Genomic DNA, 8,733 nt, shown 5'->3' with positions numbered 1-8,733 from the left:
CGGATCCTGCCGGTCCTGGCAGCGCCTGGCCCGGCTGCGCCCTGCCCCGCGTCCCGGGGCCAGCGTGGGAAACGCGCCCGCCGCTCGCTAGCCGGCTCAGACACACGGGGGGACGCCGTGCTGGGAGGGGAGCGGAGGGGAGGGTGGTGGGCTCTGAGCCCCGCTCGGCTCGACGCGGCACGGCACGGCTCGCCGCCTACCCCGAGCTGGCTGGCATCCTCTGCCGTGTACCGTGGGGGAAAAACGAGAGGCATCTCAAACAGCCCCAGAAAAAGAAGCTACCGAAACCATGCCTTTCTGAGGTGGGGGGTGAGCTGATGCTGAAGCGTGCATTGCTCTCGTAGTATACCTCTGTTGGGAGCCCGCTGCCACAAATAGGTAGTTCACATCTCTCTGAAATCGTTGTTCCAGGCTATCTGCGGATCCAGCCAGGTTCATATTTGCAATGATTAATCTTCACAGTTATGGCTGTGAGAAACATATGAAAGCCTACCACTATCACTCTCCAAAATGAAATAAAAAAGGCTTCACCATGTGAAAGCTAAATTTCTGGAGTCTGATTAGGGCCCCATGGAAAGGTAGCCCTGGGGAGGGAAGGCACATCAGATTTCATATGGATCAACAAGTCCTCCTCGTGCTCCCTACACACCCATGGGTGGTGGTGCTGGTACCAGGGAGGACGTGGGAACTACCGAACGGGGAAGGATCAGGGGTCAGGAGGACAAAAGCTGGAGGGATGGACTGACTCACAGGAAGGCAGTGTCCCTGTATGCCGCTTTGAAACAATGGCAACTGAGGCTCTGCCTGCACAGCTCTAGGCCTCTGCTCATTAGCCGTGGCAAGTTTTCGAAGCCCGGAATGGAAACTCAACAAACTCAGAAGGCCTACCCAGTTCTTACTGTATGAGCTGGGCTGGGTTTAGAGTGGTGAAAGGCTCTAGTCCATTACCAATATTTTGAAGTGCCCAGTACTTCCAGTAGGAGATTTAGGAAAGGATCTTTAAAGCCGGCAGTTATCTCCTCAGTGAACCAGCCTTCAGGTGGTGAAATTACTCCTGCTGTGGGCAGCAGCTATTAGCTAGATGGCAGTATTAAGCATTAGGAGTCTGGGTTCTGCTTCCGGATCTCTACCAGGGGAATGAGGTGGAGCACTGAGGGAGAGCCATGCTGACAAACACACTGGCTCTCTTCGAAGTTTGGGTGCTAAGTGTAGCAGTCATATAAAAACAGGTGGGTTATTTATATGGTGGGCTCATGTCCTTAACATTAACTGATAATTGTAGGCAAAATTTGTGACATGCAGAAAGGCAGTCAGGGAAAAGTATGAATGTCAACCTATTGAACATCTCTGGTCACATTTCCTTAGTGCAGGAATTGCTAAGGCCAGTTTTCGTGGGTACCACCATCACCAGTCACGTGTCAGTGCTTATGTTCCCAGCGTACCACTGCAAGTAATGCTAGTCCTGTAGTAGATAAGAGGTAGTTCCATAAAAAATATGGAATGGGTTACTGTACACTACTTTTTCACTAAGTGGAATACAATGTGCACTCAGATTTGTGGCTGCCTTTTGCAATAACTTGTTCTCATTCTAATGGCAACTAAAAATAAAGTAACACTGTAAAAAACTTGCCACCAAAGATGTGCAAAGCACCAATTGGGATATGAACTCTCTGAAACTTCAAAACAGTTAGGTCCCAAACATTTTTAAATGTAACGGCTCAGTCCAGCAGTGTCATCTCACAACTACTGCTGCATTAAGGCCAGGATGATCACGTTATCATGCATAAGATTACATGACTATTCTTTATAGTAAAGGTTGTGTTTGCTCCACTAGCTGCCTGCACCTTTTTGGAGGGAAGATATCTCTTATTTTCCTTCATGCTTCGTATCAGGATCACAGAGGAGTTGAGATTGGCAGGGACCTTCTGAGATCATCTAGTCCAACCCCCAGAGCAGGGTCACCTCGAGCAGGTTGCCCAGGGCTGAGTCCAGTCAGGTTTTTAATATCTTCAAGGACGGAGACTCCACAACCTCTCTGGGCAGCCTGTGCCAGTGTTTGACCACTCTGACACTAAAAAAGGTTTTTCTTATGTTTAAACAGAATGAATTTCCTGTATTTCATTTTGTGCCCGTTGCTTCTTGTCTTTCCCTGGGTACCACTGAGAAAAGTCTGGTTCTGTGTTCCTTGACTCCCCTCCATCAGGTATTTATATACATTGATAAGATTCCCCTGAGCCTTCTCTTCTCCAGGTTGAACAATCCCAGCTCTCTCAGCCTCTCCACGTAGCTCACATGCTCCAAGTCATTAATCAGCTCCCTGACCTTTCACTTGCTCCAGTATATCCATGTCCATCTTACCCTGCGGAGCCCAGCACTGGACCCAGCACTCTGGATGTGGCCTCACCAGTGCGGAGGAGTGGGGAAGGATCACACCCTTGACCTGCTGGTGACACTCATCCTAATGCAGCCCAGGAGGATGTCAGCCTTCATTGCTGCAAGAGTGTATTGCTGGCTCATGTTTGGCTTGGTGTCCACCAGGACCTAAATCTTTCTGCAAAGCTGCTTTCCTGTCAGTCAGCCCCCAGCCTGTGCTGATGCATTGGGGTTTTCATCCTCAGGTGCAGGGCTTTACAATTCCCTTTGCTGAACTTCTTGAGATTCCTGTTTGCCATTTTCTCCAGCCTGTCGAGATCCTTCTGAACAGTCACACAACTGTATGGTGTATGAACCACTCCTCCCAAGTTCATGCAAACTGTCAGACGGTGCACTCTGTCCCATTGTCCAGGTCATTAATGGAGATGTTAAATGGTATTGGTCCCAGTATCAATCCCTGGGTACACCACTACTGACTGGCCTCCAGGTGATCTTTGTGCTGCTGACCACAACCCTCCAGGCCAGGCAGTTCAGTCAGTTTTAACTACACTTCACTGCCCACTTATCTAGCCTGCACTTCATCAAGTTGTCTATGAGGATGTTATGGGAGACAGCGTTGAAAGCCTGGCTGAAGTCAAGATAAACGACATCCACTGCTCTCCCCTCACCTACCAGGCCAGTCATTTGGTCATAGAAGCCTATCAGATTGGTCAGGCATGATTTCTCCTCCACAGATCCATGCTGGCTACTCCCAGTCACTTTCTTGCTTTGAATGTATTTGGAAATAGTTTCCAGGATTATTTGCTCCATCACCTTCCCAGGGATCAAGGTGAGGCTGACTGGCCCGTAGTTCTTTTCTCTTACCTTTACTGAAGATAGGAGTGCTATTTGCTTTCTTCTACCACTTAAAACATCCATTTAAAACGTGTTCCCTAGAGCTGCATGCAAAGGACCTTTAGCAAGGCAGGAAAAGTCCTGTACTTTGCTTTCAGGCCTCATCTTTTCTCACTGTATCTCCTTATTTGGGGAAAAAGATAAAAACAAGAACAATTTAGATTTTGTTTTCTATCAGACCAGGCTCAAAATAGAATGTTCTCAACTTGGAATTGACCGCATCGATAAAAGGAATTGACAATATCTATCAGCATATCTAACAGCTTAGGATGAACACTCTTACCTTCTGCAGCTACTTTTAACACAACCCTTTATTTGGTATTGTGTGTTTCCATTCTGTAAAGCTACTCTCATCTAACGTTATTTGAGCTTTTGGTTCTGATCTCTTGTTGGTTCTTGGTGCTCTTTTTTCGTCTGGTGCATTTAAAGGTAGAGTATCTTCTTTTATATTTTAAACATTTCTGCAGAGCATGAAAGCCACCCTTCCTGAATCCCCTTTGTCTACTTTACTGATAATGCTACCATCAAACACTGGTGGTATCAGTCTTGTAAGAATCAGTCAGAACTTGTCCCTGAATTCCTCAGATGCTTGTGTTCAAATGCTGCTCAACCGGTTAAGTACACAAATGTCAATGCAGAATGTTTATATTTGAATACCTATAAGCTTAAAAAATCCAACCTCAACAATGAAAAGTCATTCATTAGTTGTCATTAAGATAATCTAACCAAACCCATTTTATTTGTATTGTCTCTTCGTCCAACCTCAGCACAGGTTTATTTACAGTTGCACTCATTCAAGTGCAATTTTTTCTGCCTAGATGTTATATTTTGCCTAATTTAGTTTGTAGAGCATATTTATTAACAAAATGGTGTTAAGAATTGGACTGTTCTTTTTTATATGGCAATGAAATGAGGATTTCATCAATAAAGCTTTCTATTTAGGGAATAAAAGAAGCAGTAAAAATAGTGGTGAAAAACTCAGTTTTGAATTGATCTAAGACTTTTATTTCAAGATGCAGATAAAAATTTTAGCTATGTTTTCAAATCCTTCATTTGGGAAAACATGACTAAAAATAAGGTATATAAGAACATATTTATAGTCAGTAAAGATTACCTATTATAGAATCAGTGCCTTGTAATTCACTTCTAAACTGTCTTTTGGTCATAAAATTCATTATTATTTTGAGGCTCAGTATTTCACAGTAATGAGTTTTAGCTTCATGCGGTGCATTGTCAGTTTAGACACTTCTTGTGCTATTTTTCCCTGATGCTTTGGATTACTAAATCATGTGATTAAGCAAGAATCTCACCTTATGTTATTTGTAAGCATGTCCTGGCCATAGCCAGACATGACGGTGATGTTTCTAGGGTGCTTTCTATTGCTTTATCATGGGAATATACTACCCCAGGCAGCACTGAGTGGTGGGTGAAGTACTGCCTCTCCCTTTGCCTTACCCACTGTGACCACCTTTGTTTGTATACCATGAACTTGTGGAGAAAAGCTTGAAAGCGTGAAAGAATACTGCCACAAAAGTACAAAACCTTAAAGTAAAGTAGAAGAAATAGCCACATTTTTATGAATATTTTTTAAATAATATGATGGTGAAGCTGAGCATGTGTTGGTTTTGTGGCCTGGCTTACAGTTTCTGAAGGCGTCTGACTGTTGACGCTATTGTCCATTGATATGTATGAGTTTTTGCCCAGGCAAGAACACATAATGGAGATGCTGTATGGGTGCGTGCAATAGGTAATGGGGATTTACAATCCACCTGGAAGCATAATAGTTTGAAAGTGCAGAAGAGCTTGCATTCTTCTTTGTGATGAGCAGTGTCCAATAGATCTTCATAATGATAAATTTATCAGCATTCATGTGCTACCAGGGTGCAGTGCTCAGCTCTACAGTGTGAGAAGTTTGTGCATAGCTGATACATTTCCCAGTCCTCCAGCTTTTCCATGCGGCAGATTATTTTATTCCTTTGTGAAGTGTTTGCAGGAGGTGGCTAAAATTTCTGGAGGTTTAATTTCTGGAATATAAATTAATTTCATTTCAGGAATGCACTTCTCCCAGAGGCATGTCAGATTGTACCTCTCCATTCATTTCAGATGTTCTGTGCAGATTCAAGTATTTGGATGGGAATTTGTAGAAAGAAATCACTAACTAACATTGTGGTGTTGGCCACACCTAAAACGGGTTCGGCAGTAATAACCAAGTGTTGCAATGAACAGAGCTCTTCAGCTTGTGTTCACAAAATAAACAGAGCTTTCCCTGGAAACTAGGCTTGCCACCTATTTACTTCATAGTCGGTCTCACCGTAACACTATATAGGTGGTGGAACTCTCTGCATAAATATTCACACAGCTTCTTTCTGATGCCTGAAAAGATGGGATTTATTTTTTTGGTCCTCTCAACCATGCAAGCAAGTGGCAGAGCATTCACAGGCTTAGAAGCTGGAGAAGACATTACATCATGGTTTTGTTGCACTCTTGCAGCCATCATCACGCTGTTACTCTGCTGCAAAGTCTTTCTTGTCTACCACAACCTCTTGCATTTGCAGACAATGAAGGAATATATTCTTCTTCTTAATCAAACATCTTTGCTCCACTGATCTCTATCAGAACTGCAGAGCTTAGGAAAGCGTTCCTCCCAAACTATTCCATTTGATTTGTCTCCCTAAGAGTAATTATTAAACAAAATGGCCTTTATGTCCTGGTATTTCCTTTTGGTGTGCCAGAACTGGATGCCAGTGTTTATGAGCTAGATAGGTCTCAGACAAGAGCATAGGGAGGAATAAAGAGTGTCCTATCAATCCATGCTTGATTCCTAACTAGCTTTTCTAGCCCTTAAGAGAAATTCCCATCCTCTCCTCAAGTGAGTCCCCAGGGGCAGCTGACCAGGGTAAGTGATGTCAATAGCTAATCCATATAAAGAAAAAAGCTAAGTTAGATGCAAGTATTTCCACACATAGTTTCCAGTTTTGTAGCTCAGGTTTAGTTCATGCATATGCATGTAAATGTACAGAAATATATGAGAAAATGCTAATCATATGTCCTGCTTTGTCATTTTGGAGACACTGCATTACTCACAAGCTGTGCAGCATCAATGTAATGAGCAGGTTATTGCTAAGAGGCCAGATTAAAATTTATGTCACATCATCACTTAGTACTAAAAGCTATTCTAAAAAATGGAGATTTTTGAATTAATTTGATTCAGGGTAGCCTTGTGTCTGAAATGTAGTGTTGTTCTCCACACCTTAAGCTCAAGTAGTTAAGGCAATCTGATTTTTCAGTGTGGGGTTGAAAAAGTGACATTAATATCTCCTTTAAAATTCTAAAGAATTATCCAAATCCATTTTTCTTAGAGGAATGTTTCTACCCACAAGAAACTTCTCTAACCCCGCAACCTGTCTTTATTGGTGAAGGATGTTAGGACCATATACAGGTCTATTGTCCTGTTAGCTTAATAATGCCAGTGGAAATCTTAAAATTAGTTTTGTTATAGGTTAATGAACTTTTGCATTAGCAACATCAAGAAATGTACAGAGCCATAAAGTAGCTGTTGTTTAGCCATAATACATTAATACTTTCATGTGGTTGTTATCATTAACCCACAGGTAGTGTTATTTTTACTAGGGATTGTTACTGCTTTCTAAAATACTTGGTTTCTCAGCAAGCCCACATGACACAAAACTTGCTGATGTGAGCGGTGTGGAGTCCTGTGAGCAATATAGTGGAACGTGGTATCTCTTACGGGATGATACAGATGCTGCACGTGTGACACCGCCAGACATTGCTAGCGGGTTCCAGTGTATCCTGTCACATCTCCAGAGGAATGTGCTTGCTTAAGCCCTGTTCAGGTCTATAAACAATAATAGAAAGTAGGCTTGGAAAGGTTCTTAAGAAGTTATTGGGATTGTACTTCTGCTCCCAGATAAGATCCGCTACACCTAACTCATTCGTGACTGACGCTTGTCTAACCTTATTCTTAGTACCTATTTCATCTCCCTAGGCAAACAGTTCCAACACTGAACTCTCTTTCAATTGAGAAAGCTTGTCTTAATGTTACCCTAAGCCTCCCATTCTGGAAACTTGTGCCATGCATAGGATCACGCAGCCTAGCCTCTGTTATTGCTGCTCAAAAGATTCCAAACCCCGTTCCTGCTCGCCCTGCACTGTGTTTTCTCAATTCCTGGGCATGCAGAAGGACAAAACCACTTTGCCTTCACTCCCTTTCCTACGGCAGCTGTTCTGCTCAGTCTAGACAAGGGCAGACCTTAAGAGCTTTCCCTATGTTGGAGGGAAAGACCCTGAGGGGAATCTCTCTGGATGCAAGAGGGGCTCATTGGAAAAAAACCATGATGTCCATCTTTTTATGCTGAAAAGGCACTCGCAAAGGGGACCTGACCTGGTTCTCCACTTGATACCAGGGCGTGGAGAAGGAAGCACAGGGTGGGCTTTCAGGGAGGCAAGCAGAGGTCAGGCATGCATTGAGCAAGGCCCCACCCCTCTTCCAGGAGCCGCTGCTGGATGTGCTCCTGCCGAGGACTCGAGGACTCGTGGTGCTTTTTGGCTGGAGCAGAGGAGATCGAGTGGCTCATTCTTCTGCTCCCTTCAGCATTGCCTTGGAGCTTGGTCCCAGTCCTGCAGAGAGGAGGACAGGAGCGAGAAGGCACAGTGACTGGGAGACGCCTGGGGGAAGAGCAGGAGAAGGAGTTTTCAGCCTCTTGCCAGCAATGAGCTCGGAGCCGCTAAAATCTACAACATGCCCCTGAGCAATTTAAATCTATTAGTCTCATCGGTCAGCAGTGAACATGGAAAACAGTTTATTCCCTTCCTATTTATAAAAGGGTTTTGTATAAAAAGGAATTATATTCCTCCTGCTCAGCTTTCTGTGGGCTACATGATCCCTCAGTCTTTCTGCATAGGCAATGGGTGCAAATTCTGATTATCCCTGTTTCTTCCCAGTTGAAGTACACTTTTCCTGAAGTGGCACTCTCAAAGGTAAGCCGGCCTTACCACATCATGCTGAACAGACAGAATACTTTATGAGCTTACATGTGACTGTCCTTTTAATTCTTCCGATGGCAGAGCTGCCTTTTTTCCCTAACGCTATGAGCTGAGCAGCCACTGATGTCATTCTGCTTGTGTTAGAAATATGGCCCCATTATCCAGTCAAAGCAGGGATTTTGTGCAGTGCTATTGCCGGTGAGAATGGCTCTGTGATCATGAGGAGTAGGGGTGAAGTGGGAAGAGTGATAACAGGGATGCAGGAGGGGCTCAGCCTTTCCAATTCTTCCTACTCTCACCACACGAGCCTGCAGTTTTGCATACTGGCCACTTAAAAAATATTTTGAGGTCATTATTATCCTGTTAATTTTGTTTCATGTGTAAGCTGAGATTTCTGGCTGTGTGCATAAGTGATTAATTAACTAAAAATGCCGTTTCTGTGGACTCTTAACCAGGAACCGG

This window comes from Aptenodytes forsteri, unplaced genomic scaffold, assembly GCF_000699145.1.
Source record: "Aptenodytes forsteri isolate BGI_AS27 unplaced genomic scaffold, ASM69914v1 Scaffold166, whole genome shotgun sequence".
In the NCBI taxonomy this organism is placed as follows: Eukaryota; Metazoa; Chordata; class Aves; order Sphenisciformes; family Spheniscidae; genus Aptenodytes; species Aptenodytes forsteri.
This window is presented reverse-complemented; position numbering follows the sequence as displayed.